This window comes from Grammomys surdaster, unplaced genomic scaffold (assembly GCF_004785775.1).
Source record: "Grammomys surdaster isolate TR1022 unplaced genomic scaffold, NIH_TR_1.0 63, whole genome shotgun sequence".
In the NCBI taxonomy this organism is placed as follows: domain Eukaryota; kingdom Metazoa; phylum Chordata; class Mammalia; order Rodentia; family Muridae; genus Grammomys; species Grammomys surdaster.
In genome coordinates, this window is record NW_021604565.1 from 10,634,036 (window position 1) to 10,657,915 (window position 23,880).

The following is a 23,880-nucleotide window of genomic DNA, read 5'->3' on the forward strand; positions in this document are numbered from 1 at the left end:
GTGTATATATATATATATATATAAATATATATATATATATATATATACTGATATTTCATACAGATGGATCTGGTTTGCTACAGTCATGAGTTGGGTGTCTCAAGGAATCTAGAAACCACTCTTGGTTTTGATTGTTTGTTATCCCAGCTCCTCCCCCATTCTCCTAGTGCCCATTCCAAGTGAGAGTCAACTCCAGTGATGCTTAGTTATCAGGAATGGTCAATTCATCCAACAAATATTTACTAACTAGTCAATATCAATAGTCACAGTTGCCTGGGACCTTTTTGACTTTAGTACTCAGTATACTGTGTATACCTCTCAGTTGCATGCAAAGCAAGCCCTTTGGTGGCCCTATCACCTACCCTGTTCTGAAAGAGAGGAGATCCTAGAAATCATGGTTCCTAGCTACTTACATAAAAGGCTAGTAAGCACTCAGTAGTCCTCCCCATCAGCTTGTCTGGATAATTTTGGTACATCAAGAAGAACATTGTGCATAGCATCACTGTAGGATGCTGAGACAGTGTGCTACAGTGGACTACAAAGGTTTGTCTAGTTCCACCTGTGTTATTTCTGAAAGATTCCGACAATAATGTAATGAGTCAGAAGACCAATATGAACCCAGCAGGTGGTGGTTCCATCTCTAACTTGGACTCTCACAGATCAATGCATCAACCAGTTATTCAGCTTCTCCACTGCTAAGATTTCTAATGTAAAAATAAAGGTACATGAAAAGAAAACTACCAGAGAAGGAACAAAAGTCATGAAACATACTATAGTTTTCATGCTTCATTACCACCTAGTTTTAGACTAGTAAGTTTGCCTCGTGGTTTCATCATAAAGAAATTTTTTTTAAAAAATCCATTAACAACTCTTTTGGGAGTCTCCTGATCATTTAGTGACAGTACAAGAAATATGAATAAATGTTACATTATACTATCATGTGATTGTTCTTATAGCTTAAAGAAGGCACATTTATCATGGGTCATGAATTAGCACCAGTGTTGTAAACTATGATTTGTGGACTAAATGTTTGTTTTTAAACTAAAAAATATGAGCATGAGTATTTATTATATATAATTCTATGCACAGCATATCTAATATGTATATGTAATTTGATTAAAAATCAATTATACATATCCACTCATATATGTGTGAATAAGTATGATTGTTTTCATGCTTTAATAACAAAATTGAGTACTTGCTTACAACAAAGCACTTAAGTACACTTAAAATAAGTACACTTAAAATATCTAGACTTGCCTTTAACAATATGTATTTTCTACTGACACTGATCAAATAGAATGGCTACAAGATTGATAGTCCAAAGTCCAAGTCTCTCTTAGGATCTGTATCTGCATTACTGTGTGCTTTCAAGCAAATAGTGCCCCCCATCCCTGTTCTCTCATCTCTCTCCCTGTCCTATTCCTTTCTTCCTACCAGTCTTGCTCTTTCTTGAACTATACCTAACAGGAATTCAAATAGAAAAAAAAAAACACCTCTTCTTCCCTTGACTAAATGTTGTGAAACAATAGGTAAGAAACAAAGGCACTGGTCCTTTTCTGGAGGAAAGACTGTTTACATTCAAAGTGTTATTCATCAGGCTGATGCTGCAAGATGACTCAGAGCAGTGAGTGATGCGCATGAGTGACAGGCAGCTCTCTGGTTCTAACCCTCTCCAGTGCAGCAGTGGGGAGTTACTTAGATTGGTAATAACATACAGACCTCTGCACCGTGGTGCTTTATCAGAGTCAGACTACTATATAAGAATCTGATTGAGTCACAGTATGCAATCAGGAATTTGAGTTTTAATTACTTCTTCATCCCTTGATCCTCTGAAGACTGTCATTAAACATTTACAAGACACGAATTTCAGATCCTGCCAATATCTTTCTGAGATTACTTAGCTGAACAGTTTAATCCAAGACAGAAGAGCCCTGGGCACATGAGGCAAGACTACTCTCGATATAGAACAACAGTGAGGGCAACATTTGAGTGGTTTGAAGAACAAATATCAAAGAATTTTCTTTATGTTGAAATTTGAATGTGTATTTGATTCATAACTGTGAGATTCATGCAGAACACACAAGTATAGCTTAAAAACACACAAGTATAGCTTTAAAAAACAACAAAACAAATCCTTTGTGTAGTGTGTGTAAATATGGGGCTTCCTCTACCAAGACTCCAGGAAAAAGGTGTTTCTACAAGCAGTTCTCGTAGGGTTGAAAATAGTTACATAAGGCACTCAAGTGAAACATTGGACATTCTCAGCTCTCTTGCCACCCAGTCATAGGTGCTGCATCCCCAACTTCAGATTTATGGCATAGGCAGATTGGTGGGTATCATTTGCTCTACAAAATGATCCTTTAATTTATAAATAAATTTACTCTCATGTTCCTTCAGCAATCTGTGCCATTAGAGCACAATGCTAGTAAAATCTACTTCTTAGAGGCTCTCTACACCTATGCTTTTTAGCACAAACCTGTATTGTAAGTAAAGAAAACAAAAGTTTACTTTATAATTCTCTTAACTACTAAGAGGCAGCTTTTGTCAAAGGCCTTTTCTTCTGATCCTAGGAACTTAATATTACTTTGTATTTATAATCATCCTAGATAGATGGAGTGCGGAATTCTTTAACAAGCTTATGTAATAGTATTATGTGATATTACATAATATATATGTGATTTTATTGACTAAATATTGATATTTACAAAAAAGAAAAGATCAATCAACTAGACTTTATAAGTAGTAATGACAGCACTAAAAGCTGCTAACGCAATGAGCATTTATCTAATGTGCTGAGAAACATTCCAACTCATTAGTCACTGAAAATCAAGCCAATATGTTAAGTGCAATTATTTACTATTCCTATATTACAGATAGTGAGATTAGTGCTCAGAGATGTGAACTATCATTCCCCAGAAGCTATTACACAAGACAAAATTCAGAATCAACACAGCCTCCCATGTAATTTGTGCAATTAAACACACAGCTCCATGCTACTAGCAGTTCAACTGTCAGGTACTAACATGTAGGACCAAGAATAATGGATGGCAGATATAGACTAGATTTGAGAAGCTAATAAATCTGACCCTTTGGGCCACAAAAGGCATTAAAAGCAGGAAAACTGGGCAACATCTGCCAAGCATTTTAATATAGTAGACAACCTGAAGATGAGGGCTGTGATCCCTAAGCTAAAGGAAGCAAATGTTCACATTTTAAATGTATGAAGATTTAAAATTCACTCAATGAGATTGTCAGCATATTGAATCAAGTAAATGACTTGTGAACCTCAAAACATGACATGAGAAGTCAGAGGGGACCATATTAATAAAAATGAAAATCTCTGTGGCAATGAAACATGTTCAACCACTACAACATGTAAAGATAGACTTCCCAAAGCTTTCAGGGTGATGTGAGAACAAGAAAAGAAAATGAAGTATTAACACCTGAAAGTGTTTGTGCTTACTCACCCATCCAGGGCTGCCTGATACGGCTGGTGAGAAATGAAGCCCGGCTTGAGTTGGAGGAGCAACAGCAAGACTAAGGCTGTGACAGTTTTATTGCAAGCAATCAGATTTTTTATGCTCTTATCAGAAACAGAATATAGTGGCATTTGCCAGGATCAATACTGTTATAGTTGCCAGGATACAGTGATGCTTGCAAGTTATACAGGGTACACAAAATTAATGTCTGAGACCAATTGTCCTGTCAAGCTTCTATACTTCCTTAACTTCTAAGGGAACATACAGAGAAATATCAAGTGGCATGGATGCTTCACGGCTTGAGAGGGTGCCTTGGTTTCTCAAGAAGTAAAAGCCACATAGTACCCCAGGAGCCAAGGACTCCAAACTTGAAAAACTTATGACACATGTTTCTTAAGGCAGCTAGACCAGATCAACTTCATGATTCCCTGCAAATACTCGAAAGTTTTTTGCATGTGTCAAGAACTACACACTCACTTATGCAGCAAACACAATAAAACCAAGCAGGTTAAACAAGCAGTCACTGTAAGCAGCCTGATGGGAAGCAGCAGTAAGACTTCCTCTAAAACATGAATAAGAAAAACATTGAGTAAAAGTGACAAGGTAAAAATAAACATTGCCTTTTTTAAGAAAATTCAGTGCTTTGTGGAAGCCATAAGGGACATTTTTAAAGTACTCAAACCAAATTCCACCAACCTAGAACAATCAGAAAAGGTGCACCTTTAAAGTGATGATGTACAAATTTTTTTTTGAAAAAGAAAATTGGATGATCAAACTGTTCATCAGAAAACCCATATGGCAAGAAATGTTAAAGAAAGTGTATCAGTTCAAAATAAAACTGTACCATATGATATGGCACAGAGCTTCAAAAACAGTACTAAATTTCTGATACTTGCCATCCAGTACAAAAATTACTGTATGCTAAAAATAATATATAAGCATTTGTAAGTATTATCTACTATAGCCAGTAAGTCTAAAGGCATTCTGGCCTGTGAAATATCTTTAAAAAGGATGTAACTCTTTAAAGCAAGAAGAATAATACATATGAAGTTTATAAATATGAGGAAATAAATGTAGGATAACAATATTACAAAGAACAAGAAAAAGATGCAAATATACTATACTAAGATTTATAAATATATGAAGTACAGACCTGGCAAAGACTTTTATTTACAGTGAATATCATCAATTCTAGAGAAACTACTAAAAATAATTTATAAATAACAAAACATAGGTAAGCCACAACTTAGGAAGAAATAAACTTCAGTTAAAAGAGAGGAAAGAGAAGATGCAATAGTATATGCCTATCATCCCAGCATTTATGGAACTAAGGCAATAGAATCACGAGTTTCAGGCCAGCATTGGCTATGTAACAAGACTCCAGTATCAAAGAGCTCAAAAATTATATAATAGGCCAGCAATATAACTTACAAGTAAAATGCTCTTGCTATAAAAACCTGAAGCCCTGTGTTTGATCTCTGGAATCCATATACAAAGCCATGTGTCGAGGGTGTGCATCTGTAATCCTATATACTATCCAATCAGTAGTTGATCCTAACTGTAATTCTTCTGCAAGATGGGAAGTAGGAACAAGAAAACCACCTTGAGACTCTCAGAGCAGCCAGCCTGTAGAAAACTGTATGGTAAAAACAAGAGACCCTGCCTGGTCAATTTGGAAGTGAAGAAATACTTCCTAAAAATTGTCCCCTAACTTCCACACACAGGCTACGGCATACACACATTCCTAATATTTCTCTCTACCACATTTCTCTCTTCCTCTTCCCCACCTCCTTTCAATAATAATCACTTTTAAAAACAAATAGATAAAAGAAAGGGATGAAAGGAGATACTGAAGAGAATAATTAAATGAAACATATAAAATAGACCATGAAGGTGACAGGCTTACCAAACCGAATTTAATAATGAGACAAGCAGAAAACAGTTTTCAGATGGAAACTTGTAGTACTGCATTCTTAAATAGTTAAGGTTCTATGATCTGGCCACATTAAAAATCCAGAAAGATTTCTTTGGTTTTGGCAATGAAACTAAGATGTGGAAGGGAACTCTGTCCTTTGGAAAGTGCCCTTATAAGAACCACATGTGTCACCACTATGACTTTAAGGCCTACCACCTTCAGAAGGCCCATGACAAATGTGACTACCCTTTCATCAAGAAAAAAATACAGCTTGATATGGGAAACCTAAACAACATACCAATCAACTCTCAAGACTGGGAGACAGAAGACTGGCCAGTAGCCTAGCTCCAGGTATAGTGAAAAGTTCTCTCTTAGAAGAGTAAGGTAGAACTGATTCAGTGGGACACCCACAATCCTCTTCTGGCCTACATACACACATTCATAGGAACCAAGACATACATGTGCGTCTATATCACATGTGCGTGCTACACACAAGCACACACAAAAGAAGAGGAAACAAAATAATGAACTGTTTCTAAAATCGATCTGAAGATGTTGCTGATATTGATTAACCAGAACAATTATGAAAATAGCACATAAATGAAGGAATTTATCTGATTTTAAAGACTTCAGAACTTTCTTATGCTCTACAATATTCATAATAGTGTGACATTAACATATTGCCCTAAGAGGAAATACAGCAGAGGAATAGACCAGAGACATACATTTATTGTCACTTCAATTTTTACAAAAGTATGAGGCTATTCTATAGGGAAGATGTAGTATTCACAACTAATAGTGCTGAAACAGATGAAACTGTGGGAAAATAAAGTGAACCTTAGCTCTTACATCATGCCACAGACAAAAATTAATTAAGCCAGAGAAAAACTGAAACAAAAAAGTCTAAAACTGCAACAATGGTAGGAAAATATATAGGGAAAGATTGTTTGGCATGAGGTTAGGTGAACATGTCTAAGACACGAATTGCTAAAAGTACTAGTCTTTAAAAATAGATGTTTAATTTCATCAAAATTAAAAGGTTTTGTTCAATGTAAGATAACATCCAAAATGAAAAGAAAACTCTACATGAGAAGATAAAGTTACTGAGAAAAGACTTAGACTCAAGTAACTCAGTTAAAAAGAAACAACTCAACAAAAATTAGCAAACTATTTTAAGAAATGTGTCACAGTGAAGACACATGCATGCCCAACAGGTACCCAGAAAAGTATTCACTGCATTGTTAGTCACACAGAAACAAAGTAAAAACAAAGTAAAAAGGTAACAAAACAATGTGCACTCACAAATGACACAGACATATGAATGGATTCTCAATCCTATGCAGGACAACAAAGCTAAATACAAAACACCAATATGGTTTGTTTTCATTCCTGTGAAATTCTGAAAAGATTATTCTAATCATTATTAAACGGAAGCACATTGTTGACTGGCCTGGCAAGACAAGCCCACTGGTGTAATAGTGTCACAGATACCAAATAAGTAACCAACTACTTTCTGAATGAAGTTAAATCCTGCTACAAAAGATGAAACCTATACCAGAATCTTTATCAGGGTCAAGAACCTGTGACTAAAAATGTCATAAGCCCTATGAAACAACCAACTACGATTTTTCTGCTGAATTGATATAGTATTAAGCCAATCCTAATCACTTTTATTATACCTATAGATTAATACATCTCTCAACCCTCATCATAGAAATTAATACATCTCTCAACCCTCACCAGAAGTAGATGGTAATTAATACAGAGACCCACAACTAGTTGAGATACAAAGAATAATAGACTGTGAAATTCTCAACCCTAAAAAAAATGTGTGTGTGTCCTCTTCCTTGTAATATTTAAATTAATATACATTGCCATGAAGTCTCAACTTCTATCCAAGAAGCCATTGGCAATTAATAGTAAGAATCCGTTTTCTTTAAGACTATAGCCCTTGGTAACCCACCCATATTCCAGTGGAAGATACAAATTGGACTTGACTGGGGATTTAAAAAAAATGACAAAAAGTTTGTGGAGGGAGGGAAGGAGGTGAATCTAGGAGATTTGGGATATGAGTAAATATTATCAAAACAATTTGCAAACTTTTTAAATTACTAAATTTTTTATGAATAAATTTATGGCATCTAAGTTGTATATAAAAGGCAGCAGTCATTTTGTGGTTAGTGATGGAGGCAGTGTTAGTACTTACTATTGTCCTGTTACTTCTCACGGTTTCAAAATAGTATGAATGCCTTTAACGAGGTTTAGCTTGGATTGTTTTGATCTGAGCATCACAGTTGGAATCTACCTTTTTGTCCCCATAGTACTTACACAACGTTTGTTGGTCAAGTTCTAGCGCCTATATTAGAGCCTTCTCAAGAATATCACAACCTTTTATTTAAAAAATTCCCCATGGCTCATTTTTTAATGCAATGGATACTCAATAAATGTTTTCTTGGAAAGGAATTTAGCTGATATACTGAAGCAAGCAACGAGTTTCTTGTCAATGGACAAGAAACAAGAACAGGATTGAGGGAGTCTCTTCGTGTATCAAGGCAAGCAGCTACCTACAAAGTGATGAGAGTAAAAGCTAGGTTCAATTTGACTTCATCAACCTGGATCAAAATTTCCAGATTCACTCCAAGTTCACAATAAAGCTTAAAGTATAACCACATAGAAACTCCTTTGCAAAGTACATGTGACCTTGAAGGTGGGTTCTATAATTACAAGGCTTAGAATCTAGTGTGGTCTCTGAGATAGCATGGAGGTCAGCAGACCATAAAATAATGTGACATTTCACCTAACGCTGGGTTCCACTAACTAGGATCTAACGTTAATTATGGAGGGAGAGTCTATAACAAACATTCCGGGGGATTTGAGTGAGGTCTTACTTTATAGCAAAAGGTGGGTGAGGTCTGCCTCTACAGATAGCAAAATGTCACAAGGTCGTTAACACCACTCTCAGCTTTCTGGGCAGAAATCAAGGAATTCCTCCATGGAGGAGAGGCCCCTGCATGTTTAGCATTTCTGGTTTCTCTAATGATGTTCTTTTTGTGCTCTGTAGGCACAAGCTCTTTTGTGCACTCAAACATAGGATCAACAGACATCTATTAGAGCATTTATTAATTGATCTAATAAAATGCATTGCTTCTTGTTTAATTTTAGTGAACTCACTTGAACATTAGATAATCATTAATCAGTTTGTGTGGAAAGAAAAATCTCAAATGTGTGAGTCATTTCTCCATAGAGAGGAAATCCTAAAAATTAGTAAGAATAGCCACTGTCCTGGCAACCCACTGGCCGCAGGCAAAGCAAACCAGTAGTCTAGATCAAAAGTCTGTTGAAAGCAAGGAAAGGGTTCTAGTTTCATTTTATTACTGTGAAATACATATGCATCATATATATTATACATGTATATATACAACATATACATATATATCCTGACAAACGGAAACTCGGGGGAAGAGAGCTCATTTTAGCTTAACATTCCAGGTTATATTTCATCACTGCAGGGAAACCTTGAAAGGTCTACTCACATTCCACTCAAAGTCAAGAGCAGAGAAGCTATAGATGAATGTGTGCTGTTTGCTTGCTTCCTTGCTTGTTACTCAGCCCAATTTCACCATTCTTTTAAAGTTCAGGATCCTTTAGGGAATGGTGCTGGCCACAGTAGACTGGACCTTCCTATGTCAGTTAACTTAAGACAACCCCTAGCAGATATGTCCACAGGGCACCCCAATATAGACAATCCCTCATTGAGACTCTCTTCCCAGGTGATTCTTGGCTGTATTAATAAATTTAACCATTCCAGAACATACGTAATTTTTGAGAGTATAAAAGATAGATATGGTATCAAAGGCACAAGTTCATGTAAGAGGTTTCTGGAAAGAGATGAAGGTAATGGTATGGGTAGGGGTCACGTGGCCAGCTTCACAGTGCTTCCTCTTAACTTCAGTGTCATCCAAGTCCCTTGGCCTGTCCTTTGTATTTCTATATTTAAGAGCTATGGATTCAATACAAGAAGGTCGGGAGAACCTTATGCCTGACTTCTTTGTTTATAATCATCATCATTACCTTTAAGCTGGAGTTTACTCATCTGTAAAATGAGGGATAATAATAATTACAGAATCACTGTGAATTTTAAGATAGTGTATTTAAGTATTAGTACAAGCCATGGATCATAGAAATCATTTAGGAGATCCTAGCCATGATTATAGTGATAAATTTGTTATTTCCATTCATGAATAAACTGTATGTCACTTATTCCAGAGACCAAAAGTGGTGATACTGTCCCCCAGCACCAACAGTGAAACACTCTGAGCTACCACTCATCCACCCATAACAGTCAGTATTGAATTAAAATCAGAATTGGGGGGAGGAGAAGCTTTTGATTTTGCTTCTTAGTTTTCATCTGCACACTCTCTAGTATTTTTAGATGCATCCTTCTGTTTTTCCAGTCAGCCTCACTTCCACTAGCTTTCAAACTCCACAAAGGCAGGAACCTGAGTTGTGCCTGCTACTCTTTCCCCAGAGTCTGGATGCACAGTAGGAATCCAGGGGAAATGAGAATGGCCCCATTAACACAAGCCTTCTGTGAAAATAGTATTAGGGAGAATTTGCTAGCTTGAAACGCAGTGATGAGTGAATGGTAAATGCTGTGGCCATCCTAAGCAGCTATTTAACCCATCCACAGCAGCACAAAGCTTACTTCTTTACTGTATGAAATTAAACAAGAACTAACTCAAACCTGATGTTTCATGTTGTTCATAATTAAGCCTTTTTACCAGCTTAATTAGTTGATAAAGAACAGCAGATTTTCAGACTATTGTCAAGAAGTCTAAGGAAAGTATTTCTGAGTCTATAGCAGGGATCACAAGTTCTGGAGATTTTAATGTTGTTGTTGGTGGTGGTGGTGGTGGTGGTGGTGGTGTTGGTGGTGGTGGTGGTGGTGGTGGTGGTGGTGGTTGGTTGGTTTGTTGGTTAAGTTGTTTTTTTACCACCTAGCCCATACCTTTACAGTTTCACTGTGAATGATGGGTCATCTAATGACAAGTTCTCCCAGAATGTAGCATTGGACACCACTAGCCCCTTTGTCACTACTGGTCCTTTTTTAAAGAACACATAGACACATGTATCAGTTTATATTTCTCTCACCACAGAAACAGTTAATCAGATGTACTGTTATCTTATTTGTGATGGTTACTAAGAATAGCCACTATTTCTTAATTAGGAAGATTGTCCTAAAATTAATTAATGAAGGTCAACCATAAGTAGCATTGGGAATTTACCTACATTAAATCCTAAATTTGTAACTCAGATTTGCAGCCTCACTCTAATTGTCTTACCTTGGGCCAGTTTTTTTTTTCATGACCACTAGCATTTAATGGGCATTCTAAGAATCAGTGTTTTGTTCTAAGTGAAATGTGTTTGCATGAAATGCATATTCATTTCCCAGGGTTTTTTTTCTAAGATCTTTGTTTTCCTTTGTTTCGGAAATCAGAAAGCTTTTCTCATTGAACCCATTTATACCCTTGCTACAGGCTCTACTTTTGAAGTTTGCTGTAGAGATATTGTATCTCTTTATCACAAAATCAGATAAAGGGGCTGCATGTTGCAACCAAAGGATAAAGGATAAACTGCCAAATGTCTAAGAAAATACCAGGCTATTTGAATAAACAGAAAACGATCTCATAGAACGACTGAGCTAACATTCACCCAGCTTTTCTCCAGTGTAGATGTCCTCTCTCTACCTATAACAATTATTGTTTGGAGCAAAGATTGTTGACTATATTTCTATTCTTGAAATTATTTTTTTCAGAAACTGATTTTAAGGAGACCTCACTAACATTCCATAATATTAGCTAAGTAGTTTGTTATCTTTCTGTAACCAACTGTCTTACACAAGAGCATAGACAGACACATTCATTTTGGATAAATCTGCACTGGCACAGAAGCAAAACTAGAAAATAAGAAGAATCTAGAGGCTTCCAGATCAGCTCAGTTTTTCTATTAGAACTGCCTCTAAATTTATCCATGGGACACCATCCTCATACTCCTACATGTGATACACATTTTCCTTAGTGACTAAGTTTTTAGTATATTGTAATGTGTCTTTTAGAATACAATTGGGGGGCTGGGGAGATGGATCAATTGGTAAAGCACTTATGCAAACATGAAGAACTAAGTTCAGATCTGAGGAACCCACATAAAAACTGGGCATGATAACACACATTTGAAATCCTGGTGTCCCTTCAGCGAGATGAAAGTCAGACAGAAGTATCCCAGGAAGCTCAAGTGTCAGCTAGCCTGTCATATGCAGCAGAAAACAATATCAACACTTACATGCACACATCATATGCACACATACATAAAAATACAGTAGTATCATACTCTATTATATTTATCTCCTGTTATTCATGTTACGGCTTCTTGTGACCTTGACATCTTGGAGTCCCAAGACTATAAAAAGCTCATTTGGGCTTAGACTCTTTGTCCTTCCAGACCCTAATTCAATTGTCCCAGAAGCATCTTCTGAGGAACTACAGAATCAAATTTACACCACTCCCTAAAATTATTTTATGCTTCAAAATAATTGCATCTCTTTTTATATTCCAGTATAACTTAATTATAGTCACAGTCTATTGGGGACTCTTAAGAGAACTCTGGTATTCTTCTTGCAACAGTTGCAGAGATTCATAGGATTATGTAATTGAAAGGGCTTGTCAACTTCTCAAGACTGACTCCAGTTCTAAAAATTACCATTCCTGAAGTACTCAGAAAAAATGACTGTTGCTTCTCTTCTTCTCTTGGGATACATGAATTCTAGCCCATCATGGGTTACAGATTGATATTCAGCTCCAAAACAAACAAAAACCATAACCTCTATAATTCTATGGCAATGCACCTTTTAAAATCAGTCACCTGATTTTATTAGAAATTCTTAAATAGGAAAAAAAAGCCCTTTCCTCTTTTGCTATAGCCATGTTTCCTCCTTGTAGAGATTATTAAAATGACAGTAAAGGATCCTTCTATAAAATCTGGGTCTCCTGCCCTTATAGATTAAATATTTAAGGGTTTAATAACAGATGCTGAGTTTTCTAAACTCTATCAGCTTGGCCATGTGAAGTGAGGGCCATTCATCAGAGGTTCTTAGATTCTCTCTTGTTACTGGTCTCATTTTACTCTCAATTATCCTGACTTCAAGACCATAATCAGAAGTCTAAGAATAGCTTACAAAAGTAAGACTCCAGCCCAAGTATTTCCAAAGCACTGCCAACAAACCCTGCCGAGTTGCTGACCTTGGGTGGGAGAATCAGGTCACAACCAGCACATGGTATATATGATTTTCTATTTGACTAATTCCTATGATCCTGATTGCCAACAAAGCAGGAGGTTGGTTATACAGAGATAGAAAAAGAAAAGCAAATTCAAATATTACGTTGACTAAAACTTGCCTTTCAGTACAGAAGGGCTTTGTATCTTTATTTGTAACCAGAAATCAAAAATTCATCCATCTGTACACAATTACAAATTCAGCATAATTGTAAAGCTTTCATTGTAAATGCCACTCTGGAAAAAAAGAATCATTAGAATCTTCTGAAGTCTAAATGTTCATATTCACGAAGTATTCTTTCTTCCAATGTGTCTATCATAGGGGTAGGAAAGAAGCCTTAGAAAGAATAAAATGAAGAAACCATTTTAGTCATATTTTCTTAGCAAATGTCACTTTCGAGGTGTGTAGAGAATAGAAGGTCAGCATTTACACCTGAGTCACATCTGCTCACATGGTAAAGAGCTATGTTGACATTAGACCATGGAAAAGTTGCCAATAAATCTGCACAATCCAAGCAGAAAACAATATACAACTGATATATAATCAGGAGTAAAATCGTTCATCCACAGAAAGGACAATATTACTTTATGTTAGAAAACAAGAGAGACAAAGTCAAAGAGAGGATTGTCAGTTTATAGCTATGTTAGTCAGGACACATAGACTAATAAAACTATGAAGGCAAAGAAATGAACCTTGTCATATAGGTGGTATAAGCTTGATCAAGGGTGTGTGTAGGTGTTGAGGAAGTGGCAACTTTTAAATATTCAGAGATTCGTACATACATATAAATACACATATATGTGCGTGTCCAGGTGTATTAATCCAGTTTTCAAAATCCTTCTAACTGAAAGAAGATCAACCACTACATACATACTGCAACAGGTATGAAGGAAAAGTTGGTGGGTGTAGTATAACCAATTTAAACTTATCTCTGACTAGCTTACAAATAAAGGAGACTTAGACTATGGTTATTTTACTTGGCTTTGACAATTATTGGGGAGTAACCCCTAATCTACTTTTCTAACTGCTGGCTGTGCTACCTCTCTAGTGGTATTCCTCAACTATTAGCTGTTTCTCTTGGCCATGTGCTCATGGTACATCTTCCTGCATGGTGCTTTTACCTCATTCTCCTCGCTCACCTGTCTTCTCTACCTCTAACCAGGTAACTCAAAACCCATCTACCTCTAACCCCTCTAGTTATTGGCTGTAGCCATTTTTATTTAACCAGTTGTTTTAAATTAATGAACAAGGTTTGCACAACAAAACCTAGTAAACAAGAGAAATCACTGGTAGGCATAGACCTTAGGGTACAGAATTTAGCATCACAAAACATAGCAACAGGTCCAAACTCAACAGGTGTGGAGAGAACGATAAATGGATCAGTGAGTATCACGCACTTATCAGTGTGGTAGCAATTATATAGGTCTTACAAGCCAGAGAAAGATAATGGATGTTTCATCATGAAGAAATGAAAAAAAAATGACTGAGAATGTAGGCATGGTTAAATTAACCTCGTTTATTATTATGCATGGATATATTGTTGAAACATCTCATGGCACTCCATTGTTATGTATAATTTTATTGTTGGTATATCAGTTTTAAAAGATTAGTCTTAAAATGCTATTGGAAAAAAAGCACAAAAAATAGCGTGAGTGACTTGAGGTAAGGATGACTTCAGATAGCTGAGAAATCCCAGGAGAGTTGACAGGCCTCTCCAATATGAGACCCAGATTCACCCTTTCTTGCTTCCAAGATCAAACACAATCAGGTGTTTCAGGGTGGTATGACCACAATGGACATCTATTTTCTGACAAATGGTCCCAGGCTGTCTGATCCTACTTTATGAATGTAATTCTTCTTCATGGTCTTATATGATTCCAACTCAAATTTCTACTCCCTTTTCTTAAGATCTAAAGGGGCATTAGGGTGGGTCTGGGGTCCAGGTGGGACCAGAGCAGCAAGTAGACTGAGTTACACCAGCCAAATTCATACAAAGCTGATATCCTAAGACAGGGCAGTGAGAGCAGCTACATGGTAAGAATTTTTAAATCAGAGAAACCCAAGCTGGAATCTTATCTCTACTGGCTACTACTCTGTAGTGTTAGACAACCCTCATGACTATTGTCCATCTGCTGCTGTTCTGTGATGTTTTGTAATGATCAGTTGTTCATGGTATCACTTAGAGAATTAAATAAAATAATTTCCAAAGAGCTCCCAAAAGACACACAGGAAGCACTGGGTAAATAGTGATGATAACCCCTTTTACTTCCATGTAGGATGGCTCCATAACCACCATCATGTAGTACTGAGTAGTCTTACTAGAATTCTAAGTACTAGTACTACTGCTACTGTCCACTTCTTCAACTTTATGGGAGATGGTTTAGTGTCCCACAGTCCAGCCACCCTCTGACCTGGAGGCCACCAGGATTCTCAGTGCTGACCTCAAGTATGTGCTCAGAATTGTCCCAGACACACCCTGGAAATCTGGAGTATAAGCTTGGTGGTTCTTGGTGAGATGAAAAGTTTATAAACTCAAACTGCAATGCTTTTAATGATATTCAAAATTGGGGGTCTTTTTCTTTCTTACTTGAACCTGTATTTTATTTTCCTTCCTTCCTTCCTTCCTTCCTTCCTTCCTTCCTTCCTTCCTTCCTTCCTCCCTCCCTGCCCCCTCCCTCCTTCTTTCTTTCTTTCTTTCTTTCTTTTTTTATGTTTTATTTATTTGTTTTTCATTCCCTATGATTTGTTTTCCCTTCTGAGAAGCTATGGGCTAGGAAGCTATCCATTAACTACTCATGACTCTAATTTTTCATAAGATTTAATAGGGATTAAACTGCCTCCTTGAAAAGAGAGACTAAATGCTTGCAAATTCTATGAATTGACTTTCTAATTATTTTCATAATGTTTTTCCCATGATAACGTGGCTGAAAAATAATTTTAATTAAATTTTAAACGTATTTTTAGCACTTTACAGATCCTAAAGAGACTGTTTCCTTGTAGGGAATATATTAAGAACACAACATTCTTCTCTAACCTCATAATTATTATGATCAGAGGAAAGCCCTTAATACATTCCGTTGCAATTAAATCATGTGCTCCAGACTGCTTGAGAACTGTTTACAAAGGAGAAATGGATTTTCCACAGCTGGTTGCCTGTGTCCAGTCGTCACACAGCACAACAGCCATGTATTTGATAAAATAACAGATTTGAATTTGAAATTCAGAGCTTGAATATCTTTCCAAAAGTTCTCATAACATAATTTTAAATCTTTTTTTTTCATGAAAGCCTATCCATTACATATGTGTGAGGGATGACACCCAAGCAGGTGCTATATAGAATCTCTGTGGCTTTACCCACCTATATTTTTAGAAAACAGCAAGTATTTGTTCTTGTTCTGCACACATACCATGGACATTACCACTCAGTCCCTGTGAGGATTGCGATACACTGTGAACAGTGTTTGGTAGAATGGCTATTTCCTATGATAGTCACAGATGAGGTTTTACCTGTGCTCACAGCTGGGGAGTACTTTTGTGAAATGAGTGTTTGCAAGAAAGACTCAGGGTTATAGAAAAGGGGGAAGGGGAAAGAGGAAGAGGAAATATCATTTAAATCAAGGTCAGGGCAATGTCACATAAATCAGATTTCCTGGTCCAATCATGCCATCATTATGAATAATCATCAGAATTTTGATTGATTAAGTCAGGATTTTAAATCTTCCAAGTGGCATTTAATTGATCCTGATGCTATGGCGATGATGGAGCTTCTGTGGGTATAGAACAGACAGAATAAAGGCTTGAGAACCTACTAATCCTCAGCAGCATCTTGAACATTGGCTACTATTATTCTGATATTATGAGTGAAACTGAAGTGCAATGATCTTGGAGTTGACTTTAAAAGTCAAGCAGAAGAATTTGAGTTAAAACCCAGGCCTGTCTCCCTCTGTCCCCTCAGCTGTATCTCCCTTCTCTTTGGCTGACATCTTTACATCCTAAATCTCTCTTAAAAATACTCTCCAATAGTGAAAGTTCTCAGAATGCTGCAGTTTGTTTCCAGGGGAAAATACATCTCCTTAGAGCAAACTCCTCTTAGCAGCTTTCCATTTCTAAAGACCATTTGATGGTTCCCTGTTCAGAGCTCATACACCCGTTAAAAGATATCATGCAATTCTCCCTAGGGATAGCTAGCATTTGCCAACCTTTCTCTGAAATTGAAATGCAGGAACTCTCTCAGTGCTAGTCCTTTAGATCATTGGCTGTCAGTGATAAAGTGTCTCCATGGAATTACAGAGACAAAGCTCCAGAACTGTCAATGGGCCCTTTATCAGCTCCTTGGTGGTGATAGACAAGTTTCTGGGTTGTTTTTATTTTGCATAATATCATGGAAACCTACATGATGTAGGAGGAAATACCTTTCTAAAGTCACAGGCTCTAAAGGAAGACAGCCAAACATCACCCATCTGGCAGCCAGATTTCTTCAGTCAGAGACACAAAGGTAATTTTGGAAGCCTGTAAAGGACATCACAATATGTCTTGCCTTTTTTTTCCAGTAAGGAGTTTGAGTCCCTTTTCTGTCAGCCAACTTGCAGTATTCTTAAGATGCTCTGTATAGAATCAAACCAGCCCCAAGTGATCATACTCTGCTGGAATTAAATGTTCCTCTCTGAATCCCAATTCATCCTCCGTCCACTCCATTTTATGAACTTCTTGATTCTGTCCTTATGTGTGTTTGTGTGACTTTGACATTCACTTGGTGCTGCCTGGAATCTAGGAAGTGTATGCTCTCTACCAAGCAATTCTAAAATGTTGCAGTTTTATAAAGATACGATACTGCCACAGAAAACGTTCATATTTGACTTTCCTGGGTATGCCATGGGCTTGTGGTATAAGGAAACTCCTGGTTTTTAATGCACCTTGCCCTTTGCACAGGGAAGGGTGGTTATTTTCATTAACATTCTTTCCTTAGAATTCCAGAAGCTGAAAGATTGCCATTGGACTGTACCCCAGCTGCAAACTTACCTTCTCATCTCTGGAGTTATCCACCCATTCCTGGTCTCCTTGAGGGGAAGCCACAGTTGCCCTACCATCCCAGCCAATAGCTAACAAGGCTGTACATTTATGGAGTATACTATCCCATTTTCAGGACTCACTATCCTCAGATTTTCATTTCATCTGTCAATGATTGACCCAGTATATCTCATATCTCTCAAATTAAAATGTGCACATATTCTATGTACCTGGAATACCTATAACCACTCCTCTCTATTGATATCTTCAGGATTCATGCTGGACATCCTCTTTCACCTCTCCATGTTCCTCATCTTTATGTAACCTGCAATGACTCTCCTAGGATGGACTATTATGGGCTATACTAATAAATACCATTGCTTTCTGATTTGTTGTTGGATTTGGCCCAGGGGGACCCAGGAAAGTTTTGGGAGGCATTGGCTAGAGACTGAGATCCAAGCTTCTAAACAACCACAGCCCCTCTCTTTTTTGCCTAACATGCACTTTTAATTCCTTCCTATTCAATCTCTTCCTCATCTTGTAAGCCTAAAGTTGGCAGTGGCTCTCTATTGTGGCTGGTCCTGGCTTGTTTTATCCTTCATTGAGTCTATTTAACACTAATAATTCCATAAAAGTCATCTCTTCAATAAACTCTTCAAGGTGCCTTGTTGTAAGTCCCATATTTTCCTACAAGGACCCTACGTGTCCTGCTCATAAAATTAGCTTCCATTCATTCAATCAGTAAATATATTTCCAACTTGTATTTGGTGTATTGTAGTCATTAGCAGCACAGTGGGTATCAAAGCAGAGGATCTGTTTCTGTGAAGCTTACAATGTTGTGGAAAATGTGTGAAGACAGTTATAACAAACAACGGTGGTAATGAGGATGGTGACAGTGAAGAGAGCACACAGCATAAGGACCCGCTGTTCATTCATGACATTCTAGCTGTTGTTATAACCCACAAGCACATCTTCCCCTACTTCAGAATAAGGTTTTGGATGGTAGAAACTGAAAGCATTTTCTCTCCCTCAGTGACAAAGATATAGGCCAGATCAGACCAGATTAACAGTAGGTAAAGAAGGCAGAGTTATTAGGTTGCAGCTATTAGGTAGGCAAAGCAAGGGAGTTTTATAGAAGTTTAGGTGAGGAGTGATGATGTGCCAGTAGAAGCTGGGATTATGTCCATACACAGTCAAGAACTGAGCCCCTGGGCGGGCACTCCTGAGATGGTTGCTGGAAACCTGGAGATGAGGAGTGATGGTGTGTTAGCCTGAGGTTTTTCTGTATGAGTGGGGTTGGGAGAAAGAGGACAGACAGGTTTCCCAGCTTGTGCAGTGGATGAGCAGGGGTTTCAGACTAACAGAAATGAAGTTCCTTCTACCTTTCTGTCAGTTTTTTAGTATTAGCCTACTGCCCAGAATGTTATGGGAATTCAATAAACATTTCCCCAGTTGAATTGGATTGAACCTTAAAAACATTTATGGACCTCAGCTCCAGCCTGCCCACTATAAGTTTTACGTTATCAGGCTGGAGGATGGTGAGATCTCACCCTTTTTTAGCTCCTGGGTAAACCGATAACATGGTTTACTGATTTAGAAACAAATTCACTACACAGAAAAGAAAACACTTAAACATGTGTGAAGAATTTGATAGCTCTTGTGAGTTAACATGTGGTGCTTGCTACTTGACAGTAGGCATAGGAGTCATTCACTGTCAGAGTGTTAATGAGCTTTCTTCTATACTTCTCTTTCCTCACTAGTCTGTATTAGTGATTTAGTGGAATGATGGCTAACTTTTTCCTGGGAGACCTCAACTTTATGCCAGAGTGAGGAGTTTAAAAAAATAGGTAAAATATATCTTTTACTGAAAGTTTTAAAATCTTTTAAAATTTTGAAAATTTAAAAGCATGGAGAAAATCAGTCCTGGACAATGGAAGTCTCAGGAACAGTTGTAACACCCAATTTATGGATAAGCAGCAGAAGGGCACTGTTGATGTCCTAAGTTGATAATCATTCCATTCCTCCACAAAATTATTGGTTAAAGCAATCATTGTCTGGAGGCAGTATAAGAAAATTCATAGCTGTAATAAATACAGGGTGAGAGTCAGCAATGTGAAGATGGGGCCAGCCTTTACCTGCAACCCCTTAGAGCTGGGTGTTTAGGACAGGCATGAAACAGACAGCCTCTGCTAACTTTCTTTATAAACATTAAAATAATGTGACCAACGATTTCTAAAGTCTCTGGACTGAACAGAAGCAAAGTAGATACAATTCAAACCAGTAGAGTAGAGGTAAATCAACCCAGAAGGTGACAAGAGAGATAGGGGTGGGAGAGTTAAGGGAGGAGAAATCTAAAAAACACAAGGGAATAAGAGCTAACCCTCCTCAGGTAGTATAATCAAATCTAACTAAAAAAAATAAATAAATAACTATAATCTGGATAAAGGGATTATAGTCTCCTGCTACAACTCAAATATTTCCAAGACAGAGTTTGAAAATACTCACAGTATAAGAACAAGAGATGTAAAATGATGTGAAAAGCAAAGCAGTGTAGTGTTCTGCATAAGGAAGCAGTTGGACCATCTTACCTTTAGGAGGAGCTGGATTATGTACAGGAGAAACACAAAGTCTAAAGAGCTCAGTAACCACGAAAGACACTGAATCATTACTTAGCATTTTTATCAGAAATAAAATATCAGGACAGAAAGTATTGCCGCACATGAAGAGGACCACTACAAATCAATAAAAGTTCTATCTACCAGGAAAACAAAATTCTAAGTTCATGTATCTTTCAGAGCATAACTTTAAATATATAGAAATATATAGATTTGATATATGTAGAAATAAAGATGCTTCTGGAGCTATAGAATAGCTATGAAGTAGAAAGCACATTGAAAATCACTGATTTTCATTTTTGTTTATACCTTCCCATACTTATAGATCAGATATATAACAAGTCAATAAAGAGTTATAAGTTTGAAGAACCTATCAGTAAAACATCAGGTCTGGTGACACGCCCAGCAGACTAGACATATATTCTTTACAAGCAGTAGTATGAAACATTTATGAAAGTAGACATGACACTAGGCCATGGAGCAAATTACAACAAAATCCAAAGAATTTGTGCTATGTAGCCCACATTGCATGTTAACTATATTAAAACTTAATAGTAGAAAAATAAACCAGGAAACTCCATATTTTTTAAACTAAAGATATTTACTATAAAACACAAGTTGATAACATGTTCATCCTAAAAGCTAATAAACATTTAAAACTGAGCATCCACGAACACTCTAATCAAAACTGGGAAGACTGGGGTCTTGGGGAGTAATCCAGAGACAAGGAAAGTTTGCAAAGTAATAAACCAATCAATTAGCTCAAGTAAGAAAACAAACCAAAGAAACAAGAGAAATGATAAATATAAAAAAAATCCACTGAAAGAAAAACTACTAGATAATAAAACTATACCCAAAGCTCCAACATATCTTTGTTTTTTCTTAGAAGACAAACAAAAATGACAAATTGCTGCCAAGAGAAGAGACACTGATAAGCTGTGTCAGATACAAAGAAAGAGGAGAGACATCAATGTAGAATGGATGACCTCATCAAAAGGAGGGTATTACTGACAACTTTTCATGATTGTTTTGAAGATTTGTCAAAACCAACACATCCCTAGGAAGCCAATTTCCAAAGATTACCAAAACAAAACCCAAAACCTAAATATCTCAATAACCATGAAAGAAATTGAAGCATTATTTAATATTTTTATCATAAATTATCAAACCTAGGTAGTTTTATAAAGTCCTAGAAAATAATCAGGAGAGAATTCATATCTATTATGCAAGCTAATCAAGAATATAGACAACAAAGAAACTCCATCTTATGACTTAAACTTATGTGTTTTTTCTATTTAAGCTGAATAGCTTCAAGCAGAAAAGGCAACTTTTGACTACAAATGTTTTATAACACCAAAAGGAAGAAAAAAACCTACCAAAACATGGGGAATACCATATTATGAATTTATTTTAATTTTTATTTTATGCGTATAGGCGTGTTGTGTGCATGTATGTCTATATACTATGTGTGTTTTTGGTGTCTCAATAAACCATAATTGGATATTAGAGTCCCTGAAACTGGGGACACAGACAGTTGTGAGCCACCATAAACTGGGGATCAAAGTTAGGTCGTCTGGAAGAGCAGCCAGTTAAGGGCACTTAACTGCTGAGCATTTTCGTTAGCTCCTGCACTATAAAATTTTAAATATGTTACAAAAAAGTCAAATAAAAGCAAACCATCAGACCACTTTCATGAACAACAACAAAAAATCCCACAATGTAAATACTTTTGCATATCTTCCTCAAATTAATATGCAGATTGATATAATTCTGGAAAAAAAATCCAAAAAAATATTTTTTTCCAGAGAATTAAAGCAATTCTGAAGTTTATCTGGAAGACCAGGTGGCTATGAATTATCAAAACACAACTAGGAAAAGAAGAAAAGGGAGGAAAGAAGATGAGAGGGGAGGGGAGAATGGAAGAAGGAGAGGGAGAACAGAGCGGGCGAGAAGCAGTTCTGTCTGATGCTGAGTAGTAGAGACCTGAAACTAGACCACTGACTCATTGCAATAGACATTAGCAAGTGAAGATGTGTGTGCCAAAGGGGTAAACTGTGGGATACACAGTAGCATACTACAACTTCCATGAGGAGATGTTTTCATGCTATGTGTTTTGTTTGTAGGGGGCGGAGGGTGTGTGTGTGTGTGTGTGTGTGTTTTCCAGCGGAGATTGCAAGGGCAAAGGGTGGATAGGAGGGGATTGGGAGATGAGCAAGATTGGTGTGCATGATGTGAAAGTCATGAAGAATTGATAAGAAGTCTTTTTGAAGCAACAGCAACTGACTCAGGGTGGTGTTAACATGGAGGTCAACAAAGAGATCACAGAGACAGGCTTATCCCCAAGCAACCCTTCACATACAAACTTGATATATGACATTGATGCTGCAGACTAATGGGGAAGAGCACACACTAAAAACATTTTCTAGACAACTGAAAACTGAAAACAGAAACCTACCTCCAGAAGAACCAATTCTATTTTTCGATGTGTGGAAACATTAATGATGAAAATAGAAGCTTTAACCTTTCAGAACACAGGAGGATATTTTTATAGTGTTAAAGGAGGTGAAGCACTTTGAATAAAACATGCATAGCAGGCTGGAGAGATGGCTCAGTGGTTAAGAGCACTGAGTGCTCTTCCAGAGGTCCTGAGTTCAAATCCCAGCAACCACATGGTGGCTCACAGCCATCTGCAATGGAATCAAACGCCCTCTTCTGGTATGTCTGAAGATAGCTACAGTGTACTCATATACATAAAATAAATAAATGTATCTTTAAAAAAAGAAAAAGAAAACTTAACTGCATCAAAAGTTAGAACATATGTTCAGGAAAGAAAGGTGAGCCACAAACTTGAAAGTTATATATATGTGAATAATACCCATAGAAGGTTAGTATCAAAACCACATCTTCTGCCATATATCAACATGAAACAAAAAAAAATTTATAGAAATACTTAATCTCACTACTAACTTGAAAAAATGAAAAGGAAATACTGTTTGACACTCACTAGAATAGCAAAATGTTTTGGCAATAACAGATGTGGAGAGTATATGAGTCAAAAGGAAAGCTCATATACTGACTATGGCCATGTAACTTAAAAGGAAAATGGCTTGGAATTGAATAATAAAATTAACCACACATGCTCTGTAGCATGGACACTCTACTCCAACATTCTGACCCTTTAGAATGTTGATAATAACATGTGTTTATAGAAATCTGGAAAGATCTAAATTCCCAATGTCAAAAAAATAAATTAATATAACAAGATAGGATACAACAAATTTAAAAGGATTATATAACAGCACTGTATGTTAGCAGTTAAGTCTTAGATGCATCTAAGTGAAAAGAACAAGATACAGAATACATTTAGAATAGACAGTTCTGGCTCTATTGAGTGTGTACATGTGTGCACACACAAGCACATGCACTGTGTGTGTGTCTGTGTGTGTGTTTGTGTGTGTGTGTCTGTGTGTGTGTGTGTGTGTGTGAGAGAGAGAGAGAGAGAGAGAGAGAGAGAGAGAGAGAGAGAGAGAG

General features: G+C 36.9%; 1 protein-coding gene across 1 annotated transcript in view; it reads left to right on the forward strand.

Annotated features, from left to right (window-relative positions):
• The window catches only part of Cpq (carboxypeptidase Q), a 437,003-nt gene that overhangs the window by 411,938 nt on the left and 1,185 nt on the right, over positions 1-23,880 (forward strand). The window lies entirely within an intron of this gene.